The 20,906-nt window shown below is 41.9% G+C and overlaps 1 protein-coding gene across 9 annotated transcripts in view; it reads right to left on the reverse strand.

The window, feature by feature from the left end:
* The window catches only part of LOC105497780 (engulfment and cell motility 1), a 574,187-nt gene that overhangs the window by 442,946 nt on the left and 110,335 nt on the right, over positions 1–20,906 (reverse strand). The gene's annotated exons all lie outside the window — the stretch shown is intronic.

Genomic DNA, 20,906 nt, shown 5'->3' on the forward strand with positions numbered 1-20,906 from the left:
AGACCATTCTGGCCAAAAATGCTGAAACTGTCTCTACCAAAATACAGAAAAAAAAAAAAAAAATTAGCTGGACGTGGTGTCGCATGCCTGTAGTACCAGCTACTCAGGAGCCTGAGGCAGGAGAATTACTTGAATCCAGGAGGTGGAGGTTGCAGTGAGCCGAGATCAGGCCACTGCACTCCAGCCTGGCAACAGAGCAAGACTCTGTCTCAAAAAAAAAGAAAGTCAGTCCCTTAGCTTGTCACCCAAAGCCATCCACAATCTGGTCTCCGTAAGTCTACTATTCTGTACACGTTCCCCATGCTTCTGGATCTTGATGGTGAATCACCAAAAACAAACAAACAAACAAAAATCCCATCTCCACACTTTTGCTCATGCCATTAGCTTTGTTGAAATGGCCCTCTCCTTCTTTCTGTTCCAACTCTAACAAGGAACTCTTACCTACCATTTAACGTCTATGTCAAAGCCACCCCCTCTAACCAGATGCCCCCTTATCTCCCTAAATAGATGTAATTACTCCCTCTGTGGACTTAGCAGATTAAATGATTCACTTCTGAGGACTGTATATCTATCTTATCTCCCCATCCTTTGAGAACAAGGCATCTTAATTCATCTCTGTAGCCTTCCCCACCCCTCAGTACTAGTTACCACAGTATGTAGGTATTAACAGGATCTAATAGGAGACTCAATACACCTCTGCTAAATGAAAAAAATCTATACATTCACAAACTTTCCTTTAAAAAACAACAACAAAAAGCCAACTATTTTTAATGATAGCCTGGATTAACCAGCATATTTCCCATTTCCTACCACTGCTGGGTGACTGAGCAGCTGCTGGCCATAAGCTGTTAGACACTGAAAGCTGTCACTACGCCCTGTGCAGTCATTCATGTAGGAATTAGGCAATTCATGGCTTGGAAGAGCACTGAGCACCAGCTGACAAAGAATGTAATTCAACAGATAAATCAGATACCAATCAAACAAGTGTCACCCTCCATAAGCATGACCGAAGAGGTGAGCCTTATACTCTCATAAGCAGACAAGACTGACCAAGACACCCCAACTACCTTGAAAACACTAGCCTGGTATCACCGCTTTTCTCATTTCCTATAGAAAGCCCTGTTTGATGTGAACTCATTGCCTGACCAGTAAATTCCAAGCCAAATGCCAGCCCTGCCTTATGGACTTTTTAGTTAACTTTTGCCCAAAAAGTTACGTAAGGTATGTCTGTCTATCTGTCCAATTCTCCAAGACCTGGGAGTAGAGTGATATGAATAATACATTAATAGCTTTCTGTAGACCCACTGAATAATCTGCTTTCCATTTCATTGAAAGAAAAGCCCCAGGAGAAAAATTAATTCAGTTCAAAATGATGAAACTGCTTGATTCTTCTCCCTATAACTCCATATACCCTAAAGGAACTAAAAAGTAACTCCTTTTTTTTTTGTAGATGGAGTCTCACATTCTCACCTGGGTTGGTGTGTAGTGGCATGATCTCGGCTCGCTGTAACCTCCTCACCTCCCAAGTTCAAGCGATTCTCCTGCCTCAGCCTCCCCAGTAGCTGGGACTACAGGCGCATACAACCATGCCTGGCTAATTTTTCTATTTTTAGTAGAGACGGGGTTTTACTATGTTGGCCATGTTGGTCTCGAACTCCTGACCTCGCGATCCGCCAGCCTTGGCCTTCCAAAGTGCTGGGATTACAGGCGTGAGCCATGACACCTGGCCCTAAAAATTAACTTCTGTACCCTATTGGAAAATATTTGGGCTGGGCATGGTGGCTCATGCCTGTTATCCCAGCACTTTGGGAGGCCAAGGCAGGTGGATAGCTTGAGCTCAGAAGTTTGAGACCAGCCTAGGCAACATGGCAAAACCTCATCTCTACAAAAAATATAAAAACTAAAGGCTGGATGCAGGGGCTCATGCCTGTAATACCAACACTTTGGAGGCTGAGGCAGATGAATCACCTGAGGTCAGGAGTTCGAGACCAGCCTGGCCAATATGGTGAAACCCCATCTCTACTAAAAATACAAAAATTAGCCGGACATGGTGGCAGGAGCCTGTAATCCCATCTATTCAGGAAGCTGAGGCAGGAGAATCGCTTGAATCTGGGAGGCAGAGGTTGCAGTGAGCTAAGACAGCGCCAATGCACTCCAGCCTGGGTGATAAGAGTAACACACTCTGTCCAAAAAAAAAAAAGTACAAAACTACAAAAATACAAAAATTAGCCAGGCATGGTGGCATGTGCCTATAGTAACAGCTACTTGGGAGGTTGAGGTGGGAGGACTGCTTGAGCCCAGGAGGCAGAGGTTGCAGTGAGCCGAGATAGTACCACTGAGCTGAGATAGTACCACTGCACTCCAGCCTGGGTGACAGAGCCAGACTCTGTCTCGGAAAAAAATTGGTTTTAGAATATTGAGGCCAAATTATTTTAACTGCTTCAGTATGTTTCCCTAATTTATACAAATCATCACTAAATTTCTTAAGCTTTTTGTTTGGATGATCAAAACTGCCTTCTCAGACTCAACAGAGAGCTGAAAAACAAGAGCAGGATTTTTTTTCAGAATAACCTGGAATATTAGGCAGTTACCACATTTCTATGTGCGGGGATTAAGGCCCATAAGCACAGAGGCCCTGACCCCACATTCTTTTCCCCATTCCCCTTCCCAACAGTGAGGTCATCTTGCAGCATATGAAAGTCTTTCTTCACTTTATAGTATATTCTGGCGAAATTTTAAAGTTTGCAAAAATATTGTTATTTGTTAGATGAAGTACGCATTTCCATATGAATTTGACTGGTAAAGTACCATGTGTCAATAGCTACACTCAAGGAGTAGTTTTTCTTATTAAGGGTGTATTCCTCTCTTTTTATCTTAATTCTTTCTCTAAAAGAGTTCTTTCGTTAACTTAATTTACTAAAGAGAGTAAGTCCACAAAGCAAATTTCCTACACAAGAAGATTTATTGCCAATTTTTGTAAAATAAGTTAGATTTAAGGCTGGACGCGATGGCTCATGCCTGTAATCCTAGCACTTTGGGAGGCGGAGCCAGGTGGATCACTTGAGATCAAGACTTTTGAGACCAGGCTGAGCAACACGGTGAAACTGTCTCTACTAAATTACAAAAATTAGCTGGGTGTGGCAGGCACCTGTAATCCCAGCTACTAGGGAGGCTGAGGTAGAATTGCTTGGACCCAGGAGGCGGAGGAAAAAAAAAAAAAAGGTAGATTATTGAAAATGGCCAAATGCTCTACCAGCTGATTTTCAATCTATATCTCTCTCTATTCCTTAAAGTGGGTATTGGGCTTTTGCTTTCCTTTCTACATTCGTTTTCCTTTGCCTGTAACATAATGCTAGTACCACTAATTCCTAAATCCATGTCTCCCCTCTGAGCCATCTTCTAGGTTTAGTCCTGCATAACCCGTTATGCGGATCCATGGATCACAAGGGTGCCCTGCCACCCTTTTAAATTTAACACTTCTTTCTTTCTTACTAAACAATTCTCCTTTTGCCTCTTTTTGATCTCTTAAAAAAATATGATCACTCTCTCACTCAGAGTACATGTTCCTTTAAGGCACTGGAGACCCAGCCACCTGGGGAGTCCCTGGCTCTTTATTTAGGAGGTGGCCAGTCCAGCCTTCCTGGAGGCACTTTTCCGGGAGACCCTCCCAGCTGTCAGCCCTCATCAGAGCCCCTCCCTGCCCCGCCTCTGATGAGCACTGGCAGGCCCTGGCTGTGCAGCCACCTGTTCCTGTCTGTTGGCCAAGGCACCTGGCTTAGGGACTTTACTAAGCCCAAAAGCTCACCTTGGAGAGCTCAAAAGTCTGTTACTGCCCACATTTCTGCCTTGACACCGGCCTGCTGAGGCTGGCAGCACCCCCAGCCAATGTGCCCACACACCTGTTTTAGCCACTATGGAGTGTGGGCTGCCGTTCTCAGCTCTGACATCCACTTCTCAGGCCTCTGCCTGCCTCAAAATGGGCATCACCCAGGAAAAAAAAAAGGCTGCTTCCATCAAGTTTATTCATTTCAAACGTTTCTAATGATATGGGGAAAATGTTCATGAGGTAGTATCAAGTGAATAGACACCAGAAAAGCTTTTAGAATGATGAATTTTTATTGACTACGTGTTTTTCTCTCTCTTCCCCTCAACTATGAGCTCTTGGATGACTTTATTATTTATTTATTTGAGACATGGTCTCACTCTGTCACCAAGGCTGGAGTGCAGTGGTATGATCTTGGCTCACTGCAGCCTCAACCTCCTGGGCTTAAGGGATTCTCTTGTCTTAGCCTCCTGAGTAGCTGGGACTAGAGCTGTGCACCACCACACCTGGCTGGTTTACTTTTTGTAGAGACAGGGTCTCGCTATATTACCCAGGCTGTTCTTGAACTCCTAGCCTCAAGCAATTCTGCAACCTTGGCCTTCCAAAGTGCTGGGATTACAGGCGTGAGCACCACACCTGGCCATCAAAGACTTTAGACGACTTCCTGGGATTGAAATTGAATCCCGGCTTCTGCAGTCCCTGGCTTTGCAACTTGGGCTTGTTACTTCTCTCAACACTTCTGTTTTCTCTTCCTGTTATGAAGATAAATTGAGATAATGGTGTAAAATCCTTGAAACAGCACCTGGTACATAGTAGGGCATTACATAAAGTTATCTATAGATAGCTTCTTTTATTTACTTATATCCCTTGTTTGGATGCTTCACACATACTTTTAAAAAATGCTGGTTAAAGAAATTGAGTGAAAAAACAAATGAAAATCCAATTCCTCCTTCTTCCTTAAAGTGACTCCAGCCCGACGCTGCCTTTGGCACTTGCCGCATCCTGCTGGTTATTCTTAAATTCATCTTCTTGTGTTTTGCCACCTGCATGGCACTTACTTTGGCGGCAGAGACTGCCTCCGGGACACTGTCCCCTTCCAGGTGCGTGGCTGCTGGGCCTGGAAAGGCATGCAGTTAATGAACATTGATTAAAAACCCATCTTCTGTTTCCAGACTTTTAGCTTCTTTCTCTTTTTTTGTGCCATGGAGGCTCAGGGGAGCAGCTAAAGATGGATCACAGCAAGCGGAAGACAGAAGCGGTCCCCAGTCCCCACCGCTCCTCCACCCTTCCATTCAGCGATAGCCTCATGGCCCTCTAACTGCAAAATGCTTTTCCACAAAGACTTAAAGTTTTTGGTCCTAGACTATTAAAAAGCATTTCTCCAGTGCACCAAAAAAAAAGAAAAAAAAACCTGACAGATGCTTTATTCTAACAGTTTGAGGTGGTATAGCACAGCACTTGGGATTTTACTTTGCTTTTATAGGTAGAAATTCATTGAACACATTCTGCTCAGCAGTTATTAGTAATGTTGGCTCAGGAAGAAAAGAAATCCAGCTTCCAAATGTCAGGACGCCACTGAGAGAGGATAGCATGTTGACTATGAAGCATACAATGTGACTTGAAGGAACTTTAATGTACAATAAGCCATCCAGCTCCCAGAGGCACCTTGTGACATTGTGTCAATGACACCAATCACTTTACAACAGTTTTACTCTTCTTCCAATGATCCTATGACCACTCTCCATGCTTCTGAGCCATCTACTTTTTCATGGAGGAATCGGATGTGTTCTGAAAAGGCTGTGTCCATACCCTATCTTCCTAATAACAGCCTGATGAATCTGAAAAATCATGACAAAGCCACACTTTCCTTAGGCAAATTCACCTGGCTCTTGGAAAGCAAGTATTCTGACAACAGTTGCAGTGTGAATAACAGGCACAAGATTCAAGCAATTATCAAAAATGACACAGGGGGCTTACAGCAACCTCTTCACAGTCGTAAAACCATGGATCACATTAATTTTAAAAACTGAAAGATGGGCGGGGCACAGTGGCTCACACCTATAATCCTAGCACTTTGGAAGGCCAAGGCAGGTGGATTACCTGAGGTGAGGAGTTCGAGACCAGCCTGGCCAACATGGCGAAACTACATCTTTACCAAAAATACAAAAATTAGCTGGGCGTGGTGGTGTGTGCCTGCAATCCCAGCTACCCAGAGAGCTGAGGCAGGAAAATCACTGGAACCTGGGAGGCGGAGGCTGCAGTGAGCCGAGATCACGCCACTGCACTCCAGCCTGGAGCAAGACTCCATCTCAAAACAAAAACAAAAACAAAAAAATTGAAAGATGATAGGCTCTGCCAACTTTTTCTTGACAAATGATGATTCATTTCAAAAACATGGTTAAATGGTTTACCAAAAGTGACTTGTTTCAAGCTTCATGAAACAAATTAGGTATTAGATTTTACCAAGATAAAGTACAGTCTTTGTGTCATAAAAATCTATGAAGATAAATGAAGACAGAAACAATTATGTCGAATGTATTAATGGGTTAAAGACAAGCAGACCTACATTCTCCTTTAGATATTCTAACATGCTTCTGCTCAGCAGACACTGTATTTCCCTTCAATTAGAAGGGAAACTGCAACTTTAGAAAATGACAGAACTATAGAGATGAACAATGCAAACATAAAGGACTACTTAGATCAATCATAATCTTTTGTGATTCTCCTCCTAGTTCCTGATTAATTTAGTGAATATTGTTACATATCAATGTTGCCATAGATATCAAGAACAATTTTTTCCCAAATTTCCTTATCTCTGACAGCAACAACAACCACTGTCCTAATTCCTATATTGTCTTCAAATTTCCTTAATATCAGTCTTTTCCAAGTACTTCTAGATGACTCTAAACCCATAGAAGGCCACTGCACTCCACCATGCCTTTGCAATCAAGTGTTCCCTTTCATGTGGAAATGAATGATTCACACAGATAATCAAATCAGGCCTTATGGTCTGCTTACCTTCACCCATGTGAAATAATTTATTTATGTGTGTTAAGTTCACCTTTGGAAAGTTAACTGTATTTATGTGCATAGCTTAAAAATAAAAATTCACAGAGATTCAGTAGGATAAACAGAAATGACTGTCAGCGCTAATGGATAGGATGTTATCAGGCTAGGAGAGTAGATATGAGAAAGCCAATAAGCCCTGAAGGCAAAGTAGGGTTCAGGCTCCATCTCCACACAGGATTATGAAGGTTTATCAATGGCAAAGAACCTGAGATTGAAAGTAAGACAGCGGTCAAAAGAACACTGAAAGGAACAAGTGACCAAAAAAGTATGAAATTAGTTCATGTTTCTCATTTAGGTTTTTTTTTTTTCTTGTATTTTTTGTCTCTCTATGCTACTAGTTGGTCTGTGTGTTTGTGAGTGGATGCACTAATGGCAATTCATCCTCCTTTCTTGAGTGGCAATGGACATGAGACATCCGCCAGCAGGTAGTGGAGGGATGTGGCTTCTGAGTCTCAAAAAACGTTCCATTAAGCTAATGGTGGCAATCTGAGGCAGAACCTACAGCACTGAAGAATAGTAACACAGGCTTTTCAGGAAGGGTCTAAACTATGCAAACAATTATGACAATTTCACACTCTTTCACCACCCCTACCTTCAATATAACATCAACCCAGACTTTACTATCTTCTTTTACTATGATCACTTGGCCAGCCCTTCTAATTATGATACAGTGTAGCAACAGCTACTGTTTTTTGAGTGACTACTATACACTCCCTACCAGATAATATTACTAAGTGTATTTCACTAATGAGAAAACCATATGAGGGATCTTAAAATATTAAGTAATTTGGCCAGTGGTTCATGTCTGTAATCCCAACACTTCGGGAGGCCTAGGTGCACAGATCACTTGAGCTCAAGAGTTCGAGACCAGCCTGGGCCACATGGCGAAACCCCATCTCTACAAAAAGTACAAAAATTAGCCAAGCATAGTGGTGCATGCCCACTGTCCCAGCTACTTGGCAGGCTGAAGTGGGAGGATCACTTGAACCCAGAAGGTCAAGGTTGCAGTGAGCCATGATTATGCCACTGCACTCCAGCTCTGGGCAACAGAGGAAAGCTCTGCCTCCAAAAAAAAAAAAAAAAAAAAAAGAGAGAGATGCTATGTAACTTGCTGAAAGCCTCATAACACATGGGACAGAGTCAGAATTTGAACCCAGACCTGTACAATTCCAGAATCCTTACCATTTAACTCCATCCCAAATCATCTACCAAGTCATCAAAACCATGAACAACAAGCCCAAGTGCTCAGAGCTAACACCTGTGGAGTGGGTGCTGGAGCTGGGTGCCTTGGTTCCTGACACATAGGAAGTTAAGGACAAATGTTATTTGAAGTGCAATGTTTTAGCATCACCATATGAATAGTAGATGATCCTTCCTCACGCATAAATTATAAAATCCTAAATTAATGCTGGAACATTTGATACCAACCAGAAGAGCCTCTCTGCTCAAGCTCACTCTGGATGCCCAAATCACCATCTCCAACCCCTACTTCTTTGTAGTCCTTTCTGTCTCAGACCAATTCAACTTGAATGCACATCCTTTCATAACCTCAAACTCAAATCTTACCCCAAAACTGTCTTTCCCAGTTTTCAACTTTTATTCATCTTCTTCTAGTTTGTCAGAATATAAACTCAGAATCAACACTACATCTTCCTGCTCTCCTTCATATTGCTGTTTGTTTTCTTTCCTGCCAATGCAATCCGGGGTGACTCTCAAAGCTGTCCTCTTTATTCTGCCTGTGGGTACAGGGAAGCAAGTACAAGTCAGTGCTATTTGGACTGCCTAAGGCATTCTGGGTTGAATTTGCATTTGGGCAAATGCAATGGCAGAGCGAAATGGATGACCTCTTCGCATACGGAGGAGCTGACAATGTCGCACAAATGAAAGATGAGACAGAGGCTCAAAAGGCAAGATAGAGGAAAAAAATGCCTAATTCCCGTAGACAACTCTTTTAGTTTTTAGTTATAATTGACAAATAATAACTGCATATTTATGGGGTATAAAGTGATATTGTGATACATGTGTACATTGTGGAATGATCAAATCAGAGTAATTAGCATACCCATCATCTCAAATATTTATCTTTTCTTTGTGGTGAGAATATTTACAATTCTTTTACTGATTCCGAAATATGACAACTCTTAAAGGTTTGGACCCATGTGGGTTTTTAGACAGCGAAGTAGCATAATCAGGTGTGCATTCTCAAATGATAAGGGATTGCACTGGGGTTGAGAGAAGTTAAACAGGAAAACTGGCTGATGTATCAAACCCAAAGGAAATATGAAAGGAGATATGCTGACACCTGAACAATTTCCTGTACCCCTTTGTAAGTTGTCCATGAGGAACGTTAGTCCACCTACACAGTCCTCTACAGATGTTTTCTATCTTGGCAGATGTCACCAGGATCCTTCCAGTTGTTCATATCAGAAATCTCAGAACTGCCCTTAGCACTTTACTTTGCCTTACCCCACACCCATAATCAATCATCAATTTTCTGTCAAATTAGTCTTTCCATATGTCACAACGGGACACATACCTAACTTCTTTCTATCTCCCTATCTCCATCCCAGTTCATGGCATAGTTGCTTCTTGATTGGGCTACTGCAAGAGCAATCTAACTAGCCTCTCATTTTCCATTTTGCCCCCAAAAACCAATTCTCCAATTGGCACCTTCTAAAAGTACAACTAACTATGTCACTCCCCTGCTTATACAACTTCCATTTTCTACTCCCTTGGACAGGGTATTAAGTCCACATGGCTTCTGATGGGAGAGTCTCACAGACCCAAGTGGCCAAATGCAGAGCCCCTGTTCTTTCTCACTGTCAGATTTCCCTTTAATTCCAGAGAAGCATGATATTAGCCAGAAGCTCTTTAAATATTTTGTCTCCAACATTCATTTCCTTATTAGTGGAACTGCCAATTAGACATAGATTATAGCTTCTTAATTTATCCTTTTCAATACAGCTTAGCATTCGTATTAATATTTTTCATTCCTTTCTCTTTTGAGCCATGTTCTGAATGAATTCCTCATTTTCAACCTTCAATTTACCAACTCTCTCTTTAGCCGAATCCACTCTAGACTTACTCTGTGTTTTATTGTTTTATCTTTCTGCTGTTGGTTTTTTTTTTTCTTTTTACATTTTATTAACATATACAGTAGTCCCTCTTTTATTTGAGGGGCATATGTTCCAAGACTTCCAGTGTATGCCTGAAACCTCAGATAGTACTGAACCTGACTGCCATCAATCAGAACATGTTTCTCTTCATACCTTCCACCCCCAAATTTTATGCCTCTTGATCTTAACTAAGCATTCATCATACACTGTGGCCATAACTTTTGCAGTTTGAGGTTTGAGAGCAAAACTAGCATGAATTATTTTTCTTTCTCACAATTTCACAGATAGAAGATTCATTCTTACCATATGTCTTAGCAACTGATTTTTTTTTCCCTTCCCTAGTAAATCTAGACCTTTCACCTTTTCACTTAAAGGAAGCTTCTCTTGGGTATATCTGAAATGCCAGAATCACTAGTCTTACATTTTGAAGCCATTATTAAGTAAAATAAGGGCCACCTGGACACAAGTGCTGCCATACCATGACAGTTGATCTGATAACTGAAATGGCTACTAGGTGACTAACAAATGGGAAGTGTCTACAGCATGCATACGCTGGACGAAGGGGTGCTGCAAGTCCCGGAGGGACAAAGCAGGATAGTGCAAAATTTTATCACAGTACTGTGAACAGTGCACAATTTAAAACTTATGAGTTGTTTACTTCTGGAATTTTCCATTTAACATTTCAGACTGTAGTTGGTTGGGGAAAGCAAACCCACAGATAAGGGAAAGACTACTGCATTTTTCTGGTTTTTTTTTTTTTTTTTTTTTGAGACAGAGTCTTGCTCTGTTGCCCAGGCTGGAGTGCAGGGGCATGATCTCGGCTCACTGCAAGCTCCGCCTCCTGGGTTCATGCCATTCTCCTGCCTCAGCCTCCCGAGTAGCTGGGACTACAGGCACCCACCACCATGCCCGGCTAATTTTTTTTTTTTTTTTTTGTATTTTTAGTAGAGATTGGTTTCACCATGTTAGCCAGGATGGTCTCAATCTCCTGACCTCGTGATCTGCCCGCCTCAGCCTCCCAAAGTGCTGGGATTATAGGCATGAGCCACCGTGCCACCAGCGACTACTGCATTTTTCACTTATAAGGTATCTAGTTGGCTCTTTCTCATGTACACCTGTTCACAATTTATACCCATTTGCTTTGTCCTCATAATCTCCTGTTTGTGTAAATATTATGCTCTCTCTTTTGAAGAGATGTCTTTGAGGATACTCAACACACACTGATGTTAAGCTCTCTCCTGCTCTCTGTACTCCTCCACACTGACCAGAAGGAAGAGGTCCAGATAGGGTGGCAGCAGCAGATGTGACCAAGACCAGAAAATGCAGACAAGTTTTCTGTGATGACTGATTGGATAACAAAGATGAGGGAGAAAAAAAGAGTCTAAAAGACACATGGTGTCAGCTTGAGCAAACTGGGTGTAGTTCACATCTGTCACCCAGAAAAGGAAAACATGAAGAAAAGCAAAACTGTATGGGTTTGAGGTGGGAGGAACAAGGACTGTTTTGAATATGCTGAGTTTGAGATACAAGAGCCATGCAGATGAGCAAGGCAGACAGGCAGATGGATGGTTGTTTATATAGGTCAGGGTGGTCAAGGAAGAAATGACAGCCGGAAATTATGAGCATCTCATGATTATGAGGCTGATCAATCCAAACAGATCACCACCAACTTCTCCCAGAGTAAGGATTCATCCATCATCATTTTGAGATGGTTTGTCTCAAAGTCACTGATTGTCTTTTAACTACAGATGGCTTTGATGGAAAGACACACAAAGATTTTCCTAAAGTCGGTATTTATAAAATGTAATAATGTATTTAGAATACGTGGTGCAAACGAGGCAAGGAATGTCTTCACCACAGCCATTCCTGTTCACATATTATTGTCTGTATCAATAGACAGAAAAAGTATCAATATCACTTATTTCCTTTACTCAACAAACACTCCTTTATGAGTTTACCACGTGCAGGCCCTCTGCTGGCGCTGGGGACACACTTGGCCCATGCAGAGCATCACACAGTGATTACAATGCTGACAAGTGAAGCCCTGTGGGATGTTGCAAGTTCTACACAGCAAGCGCCCTCATCCAGTCTGAAGAGTCAGAAAAGGCCTTAGAGAAAGGTCTAAGGAACTTACACTTCATCTGGGATGGAAGAATAAACAGGTGTTAGACATGCAGAGAACTGAGGAGGGTAATTTCTAGTTAAGAGAAAAATCACATTTTTAAAGACTTGAAGTGGTAATAAATTTGTGTTTGTGAAAGGAGAAAATGTTTGCATATGATGAGAACTCAGGTGGTGTTGGGGAACTCCACAGTGGCACTAAGCAAGGCAGTGCACTGGCAAGAGCTGGAGGCAGCCCGGGGCCCTGCCAACCCCAGCAAGGACGTCTGGATTCTATTCTAGGTGCAATGGAAGCCAGTACAGAATGTTAGGCCTAGGGGAACGGATTGAAGGGGAAGGAAGAAGCATGGCCTGGCAGCCAGCTGTGATGCTACTGAAGCCACCTAGGGGAAATAAGCTAGAGCAGTGGCAGCTAGGACGGAAAAAGGATGGATGGACTCAAGCCCACTTAGGAGGCTGATTCTACAGGACTTGCTATTTGAGGGGCTGTGGAGTATGTGGGGGTGGGAGTCAAGCATGATGGTGATGCCACTGACCCATGAATGCATTTGATGGAAAGCTAGGAACAAGAAACTAGAAAAGCACACATTTTATTTGCCGGAGGCTGCTCTCGTTTCCTTGGAGTTCTTGACACACTGCATATTGGTCAACGTACTCCTGAAGTACAAGCTGTTGTGTTCCTGGGTACCCAGAGTTCCTTCTCAACACTGAAATTCACATATTTAGATACTCTGCCACAATTAACCTGCTGACCTAATAGGAAAATAAGCACAAAGTGTAACATTCACAAAAGGTTCTAGAAATGTCAGCGTTCTTAGTCACGAAGTCTTAAGAAAACATAGTTAATAGGTGTGTTCTGAGTTGCCCAAACTTCTGAGTGACAGTGTTGTGGAAGGAAGTAGGACAGAAGAGAACCCCACCAGCAACCACCTACAGAGCAAACTAAAAATCTGCATTTCATCTGCAGAAGGAAAAGGAGAAAGGAAGAGTTCATTCTTGCTCAATTAAACTCAGCTCAGTTAAAGGGAGAGGTATGTTTGCTGTGTTTTTCTTCAAAAACATGGCAAATTTTTAAGATTTTATGAGGTTATTATATAGACTCTCTCACTAAAACCAGAAAAGGAAGTACCCAGTCACCTTATTTTAAAGGAAGTTTAAGAAATAACTGTTACATTACCAAATCCAAAAGTTGCAAAAATCAGACAAAGGATGACTATTCCTCTACCAATATCTCTTCACCTATTATGACAGTATGAAAGCAGTGGTGCAGTACCACACAGTCTTTCTTACACCTTTCTTAACTGGAGCAAAATGAGCTCTTAAAGCTATGTTTGTACTCTCTGTAAAGTAAGGAGAGACTAAAAATTTTTAGCACCATTTCCCTCATGGAGAAATTGAGGCACTACCTTTAAATGACTCACTAAAAGTTACTGCGGGAGCCAAAGGTAGCTTCTGTAGGGAGAGAGAGAAATTTCAAGGGCTTCACAGCAATGTTTTCAAATGTAGTTCCAACAGCATGAACATCACCAGGGGAGCTTCACAAAAACAAGGATCCCTGAACCTTGGATCACTACACAATGATCCTCTGTGTATTTTCAACATGTTTCATAAGTGATTCTGATACAGAAGCAAGCTCAGGAGGCCCTGACCTAGTCCATTCTTAACAGGAGGAGACTCAGTCCACCGCCCAAGAGACATTTGGCAATGTCTAAGCCTGGCCAACATGATGAAACTGTGACTCTACTAAAAATACAAAAATTAGCCAGGCATGGTGGCGGGCACCTGTAATCCCAGCTACTTAGGAGGCTGAGGCAGGAGAATTGCTTGAACCCAGGAGACGGAAGTTGCAGTGAGCCAGAATTGCACCATAGAACTCCAGCCGGGGCAGTAAGAGCAAAACTCTGCCTTAACAAGAATAAAACCAAAAAACTGCCTGGGTTTTAGTGTCATACAGTGCTAGATTCAAATCAGTACCTTCCTAACTGAGTAATCTTGGGCAAGTTAATGAACCTTTGAATAATTATGAAGTAGGGAGCCTAAGTCGATCTTGAAGGCTGTATAGTAAGGTGATGAAATACCACATGCAAGGCCTTCTGCTGCCTGCCACATAGTGTGTTGCGCTATTATTACTACTACTACTAATGAGCAAAACTCCATGTAAAGTACAAAAACTCAAATGGGTTTTACTCAATGAGATTTTCAAAGTCTCGTGTAAATCAAATTTATGCATATGGAATTATATCTTAAATATGCAATAGAAATATGGTAGTTGAAAAACTGCAGGCAATCGCACTTACCTAAAATACATGCATCTGTTTTTCTTTTAGGGAACTAACCCCCTCCCAATATACTGGGGTAGGGGAGATGTTATAATTTTTCTGTTTGGAGAATGAGGACCACCAGTGTTTTATTCTTATCTTCACTGTTCAGAATTAAAACCTATTGTAGATACACAGTAATGGAGATCAAGGTGATGAACCAAAGGATACAAATGTATGTAAGCCACAGGATGACCTCCAAGAGCTTATAATCTGTTTCAAGAGAAGTGAGCACGAAAAAAGAAAAATGTGAATTACGTTATGTGTGAAATGTATTAACTGCAAATAAAAGCTACAGGCAAAGAAAATGGTATAAGAAATTAGAAAGCTGGAGAAAAGACTGCATTATAATGTGATCAGAAAACGTTTGAGTACAAAGGAGGCTCTCTGCAGTGCTTAGCAAAGCCAGGATTTAAAGCAGTGGAGAGCTGGGAGAAGGCAGGGGGCATTAAAGGTGGCATACTTTTAGAAGGAAACGGCAAGAAATGAAAAAAGACCGTGGATGTGCAGGAACAAGCATCTAAAGGAGCAGCTTCTACAAAATGGAAGGGTACCTGGGAATCACATACAGTGCCTGCAGACACTACCTTGGCCCAGGGGTAATTCTTATGAAATATATGGAAGGATACAAAGTCACCCTAAAGAATCTGACTAAAGTCTCAGAACACTAGAAAGCTCAAGAATCATCCATGTCTATTTTTTAAAACTGATAAACTTTTTTCAAACAAAATCTTCCCCCAAATCATCCACAAATGAAAATGGGACAATACAAAGGTACTGCAGCAGGAGTGAGTGAGGAGTGCCCAGAAGCCCTCGGCAGCCACCCCTCTGCCCCAAGCCATTTGAGAAGCAGAACTAAGGTTGAAAACTATGTATCTCTTCCCATTGCCCTTTTTGGGCCTGAATATGCTCACAACCTCTTCTCCAAGCATTTTTCTGATGCACACTTAGTAGAGATGATGGATCAATCCCCTCACCTGCTGAGATGGCCCGTGCTGGCTTTTCTTGAGCAAAAGTGGAATCTCTCTCCTAGTACAAATAGGATGGAGTTCCTACACTTGGGCCATGAAGAACACATCTAGGCAGGGTGTGGTGGCTAATGGACTGTAATCCCAGCACTTTGGGAGGCTGAGGTGGGAGGATCGTTTAAGTCCAGGAGTTCGAGACTAGCCTGGGCAATATGGCAAAACCCCATCACTACTAAAAATACAAAGATTAGCCAGTCATGGTGGTGCACACCTGTAATCCCAGCTACTCAAGAGGCTGAGGCAGGAGGATCTCTTGAGCCCAGAATTAGAGGTTGCAGTGAGCTCTGCTTGAACTATTGTACTCCAGCCTGGGTGACACAGTGAGAACCTGCGTCGAGGAAAAAAAAAAAAAAAAAGAACATATCTAACGTTCCCTTCTCTGCATGATATAACCTCCAAAAGTTGGTAACACCTGTGAGACCCCTTTCTTCAGGTTAACATATGGGCAGTTTCACTAACCATTTGTCTCTTCTGTAGACAACTGAAATTAGAAGTTAGAGAGGGGAATCATATATCCACCCAACAAAGAAACGAAACTAGTGAGTAGCTGGCAGGCCACGCTGGTGATGGGAACTGCTGTTATGTATGTAGGCAGAGGTAAAACTTTAACATCATGAGTGAACATGGACTCTAAGACAAAAAGTGTCGACAGTGAACACACAGACCAGAGGGCTTCGCACGGAGGCTGGAACTGATCTGGAAAGAAGAGGAACCAGGAAGGAAACAATCCCAGATGAATCAAACAAGGAGGAAGAATCTCAGGCACTGAAGCTAGAGGATGGGAGGGAGAGTTTCAAGAAGATGAGAATGAGCAACTTTGCTGAGTGTAACCGAGAGGGTGGGGACAACCAAGGCAGAGGTGCCACCAAAAAGGGGAGCCCTGTAAAGAGGTAAACTGTTGTTCGTGCAAAGATTAAAATAAGCATGGAACAACATCGATGGCATATACTGGAAACATTTAAATAAGCTTGGAATGGAAAAACAGAATAAAATACTACCAAAAGAGAGTTACTAGGTCAAGGGGAGGATTTTCCAAGGTAAGAACAGAAGAGTTCACTGTTGAAGACAGAGAAGAAGAAAAGAACAAGAGAAGAGAACATGGATGGGACAAAGCCCAGGTAAGGTGGAAAGGATGGGCTAAAATCTATGTGGAGCATTGGGGACTGGGATAAGCTGAAAGCACTGGAAACAAATTGGGACCACCTCTTCCCTCCTCTGCTGGCAGTAGAAGCAGCAAAACAAAACAGGAAGGCATGAGACAAAGGCATCAGGTAGTCTGTGGTGCCATGCAAATATGCAGGCAGACAAGTTCTAAGGCAAAGACAGAAGTGGTAGCTTTCTGGTCTGTGTCTTCCTTGAAAAGCAAGGCCTGAGGGGGCAGGGCAGGGACAGGAAATACTGGAGGCTTGAAGACTTTATGCAGGGAACAGAAAAGCTGCTGCTCAGAAATGGTGAGTGGCCAAGATGGAAAAAAAAATCACAAAGTACTAGGGAGCCAGTGAGGATTCCATAGCACAAACTGGCTATGTGTCCAGTCAGGACACCTCTTTATTACCAGAGGATGCCTCCCACTTATCTTTTAATTTTGTCTCCTTCCTAAACATGTAAAAAGTTAGTCAGAGAAAGAATGAGAACAGAGAGCAACTGTTCACATGGAACTGCGGGTGAAAAGGAAAACCAGAGTACCTAATTTTCTAATCTAATGAGAATTTGCTTAAAACTAACAGCAATAATGGCTGCCTTTATTAAGGAATCACTCTAAACTATGCAACATGCTACATTCTTTTCACATGTTTTCTTTAATCTTCACAAGGACCATCAAAGTAGCAAATTAATATCCCAAAAAGACTAAGGCTCAACAAGGCTGAGATTTTCACAGAAAGCAGGGCTCCAGGACTGCTATGGTCTGAATGTTTGTGTCTCCCCAAAATTCACCTGTTTGAAACCTGGCCCCTATGGTAGTGGTATAAAAACATGCTTGACAGAGCCTGTTTGCCCCTTCTGCCTATGGGGAAACATACAAAGGCACCATCTATGAGGAACAAGCCCTCATCACATACCACATCCACTGTGCCTTGATCTTGACTTCCCAGCCTCCAGAACTGTGAGCAATAAATTTCTGTTGTTCGTAAATTGCCCAGTTTAAGGTACTTTGTTATAACAGCTGAAGGAACTAAAACAAGCATCCAGGTTTAAATGTCCTTGGAGCCTATACATGCCCCTTTTGCCACACTGCCTCTTACTACATGCTGCTTATCGAAGTGTTTGGGATTCCAGACTCTTGACCGAGAAACACATACATTATTCAGGACATAATAAGTTAACAAGAACAGTGGATGCGGGAGCCTTGATGTATCCAGACAACAAACATCCTCGCCTCAAGTGGCCCCCCAAGCTTGAAATTCAACAATACATTGTGAAGGCAAGAGCAGGAGTCAGGAACCAGTGAGCTGGTAATTCTTTTGAGACCTTCCCGTGATACAGCGAAGTCCATGTGTAAGAAGCTCCTGGGGGGTTTTCCTGCTGAGTGGAAACACAGAATTTTCTCCTAAATATTTAGAAAGAAGAGAAACAAGTCCATCATGGGCAGACGTTCCTCTGACAACTCCAGGCACTGATGGAGGGTGGCTGAGCAGAACTGAGTACCTGATAAGATAATCACTACTCAGGAAGCGCCTCCTCCCAGTGATTCATTCATGAAGTATCTTTTCATTTTAAGGACTGTTCACCAGGCAAGGAGAAACCACAGTCAAAGACAGGCAGTTCCCAGTCTAATGACTGCTTCTCAAACTGTGGAAGCCCTTGGATTCGATTCATCTGGTGCTTATCACAGATGCAGAAGAAAGGCCCTGTCCCTGGCCAACAGAATCACGATCTCTGCGGCTGGGGCTGCATTTTGCACAAGGTGGTATATGCATATTGTATAAGTTCACTGGATGCTTCTTGTACACACTCAAGGTTGAGGACCACTGGGTTCAGTTGATAGACAAGCACAACACAATGTGGTAAGTGGAGGGGCACCCAAACTTTTGGGAGACAATAGAGCAGCAGTGCTTAACCCAACTTTTGGAAATGGTTTTTAGTGAAATAGCAGCTATCCAGGCTAAAAAGAAGCAAAGAGCTTTCTAAATGAAGCTAACATGCTATGAGAGAGAGAGAGGCAGGTTATGTGCTCTTTACTGAACAAGGTAGAAGGTAAGGAGAAAACCCAAGTAATGGTCATTTCTTCTACTCTTCATTGCATGTGAAAACATACTTCTAATTCTCATGCCAACTTCTGACTCAATCAAGAAACATCTGACAGCAACACTTCCATAAGTCTCACTGTAATTCCGGCAACTGCAGGGCAAGAGTCTGGGTTCCTAACTGTCTGTCTAGGTTTCCATATGTGATTAACAGGAGGCCTACAATTTAAGCAATTGTTTATACTTGTCATCTGTAAAATCAAAATAATCACCAAGAATCAGATAATGCAACATCATGTACCTCTTGATATGATGAGCCAAAAAGGACACATCATTTCTCTACATTTCTGCCAAAAATACAAAACTCGAATCTGATCAGTAGGATATGTAAGAGAACCTCAAACTGAAGACTTTTTCTAAAACAGCTGTCCTGTACTCTACAAAAACGTCAAGGTCACAAAAGGTAAAGACTGAGAAATTTCTAGAGATCAATGGAGATCAAAGAGATCTGACAATAAACATACTACATGATCCTGGATGGGATATTACACCATAGAGAAAATAAGGCCCTATAGAGGACCTTATTGGGACAACTGATGGAATTTGAATATGAATTACAAACTGTGAATTTGACGATAGCATTATACCACTATTCAATTTATTTCTGGTTTTAGAAATGTACTGTGATTATTATGTAAGAGAATGGTTACGATATTAGGACATACACACTGAGTGTTCAGGGGTGAAGGGGGATGGTGCTTCCAAGGCTCCATCAAATGATTCTGGAAAAGTAGGTACAGAGTTCTTTGTACTATCCTTGCAATTTTTGTGTGTTTAAAATTATATCAACATACAAGTACTTGTCAAAGTTATCAGGCCATGAAAAACAAGGAAAGACTGAGAAATTGTCCAAAATGGAAGGAGACTGAGGAAACATGACAATTGGTATCCCTGGATTGGATCCTCAAACAGAATAAGGACATTAGTGGAAAATCTGATGAAATCCAAATAAAGTTGGTAGTTATGTTAATGTAATGTACCAACGTCAATTTCTTAGTTTTGACTAACGTAACAAGATTAAGATTTTAACCTGAGGGGAAACTGGAAAAAGGGTATAAATGTAAGCATACACAATCTTTGTAGCTTTCTGTCAATCTAAAATTATTCCAAAATAAACAGATAATTTAAAATATATACATTAAAACACACACATAGCAAAGGACACCTCCAAAGGCAGAGAACACTACACTCACCTCACAGGTAAGGAGGACTGTCTATTAAGAGCTGCTGTCTTAAAGCAGAGGTTTTCAAACTGCACTGACCATGGCAGAATCAAAATTAAATAGTTTACCAGAACCACTAAATTAGAGTCTCTTGGGATGGGACCACTGAAAACAGTTATTTCGAGTAAGTGCCTGGGTAGTTCTGATGAGTACCGGGCTTGGGCACCAGGTATCTAGCTCAGCAAGTCTCAGATTGAACTATGCACAGGGATACCCTGGGGATCTTGTTAAAATGCAGACTCGGTCAGGAGGTCTGGAATAAGACCAGAGATTCTGCATTTCTAATGTGCTTTCAGGTGATGCCCAAGCATGTGATCCAAAGCCCCACAGACTGAGAAGGGCAATGCAACAAGACAGAGGGCCCGAGTGCATGCCACTGCAGGGCATTCAGGACCTCTACACGTGTGTGAGACCAACTTCTATCTCATTGAAGCCATCGGTCTCTCAGGCTGTGGCCAAACCTAATCTAAACTACATTTAGTCTGCACCAAGTATCTCCAAACATTTTCTTAAGGTAAATTTTAACTAGCATCTCAAACCACACATGAAAGCAGATAAGCATCTGTTGCCTGACTCAAAAGTATCCGAAACTATTAGGCATCTCTACTCTTCTCTATTTGTATAGGTTGCTTCTTGAGTCACTAGAAAACTACCTTAGACAGTAGTTAAAATGACAATGATGTGTGGTCTGATGACAGCTTTTTTGACAAAAATCCCAAAAATTTACCCTTTCTTACATTTAAGTTTAAGTTCAATTAATTCTGATCTGACCCGTATAATTCATTTTAATGATTCCTTTGGATTCACACAATTCCATATAACTCTTGCATTGATCTGCCACCAGATAATAAAATCTGATCAGGAAAAAAATTGTAAATCATAATCGTAAAATAGCATAGAGAACATAAAGATTGGAGTTGCCATGGTATTATAATTTTTAAAATGTAGAAAGCCATTTAGAAG

Source organism: Macaca nemestrina, chromosome 4, assembly GCF_043159975.1.
Source record: "Macaca nemestrina isolate mMacNem1 chromosome 4, mMacNem.hap1, whole genome shotgun sequence".
NCBI lineage: Eukaryota > Metazoa > Chordata > Mammalia > Primates > Cercopithecidae > Macaca > Macaca nemestrina.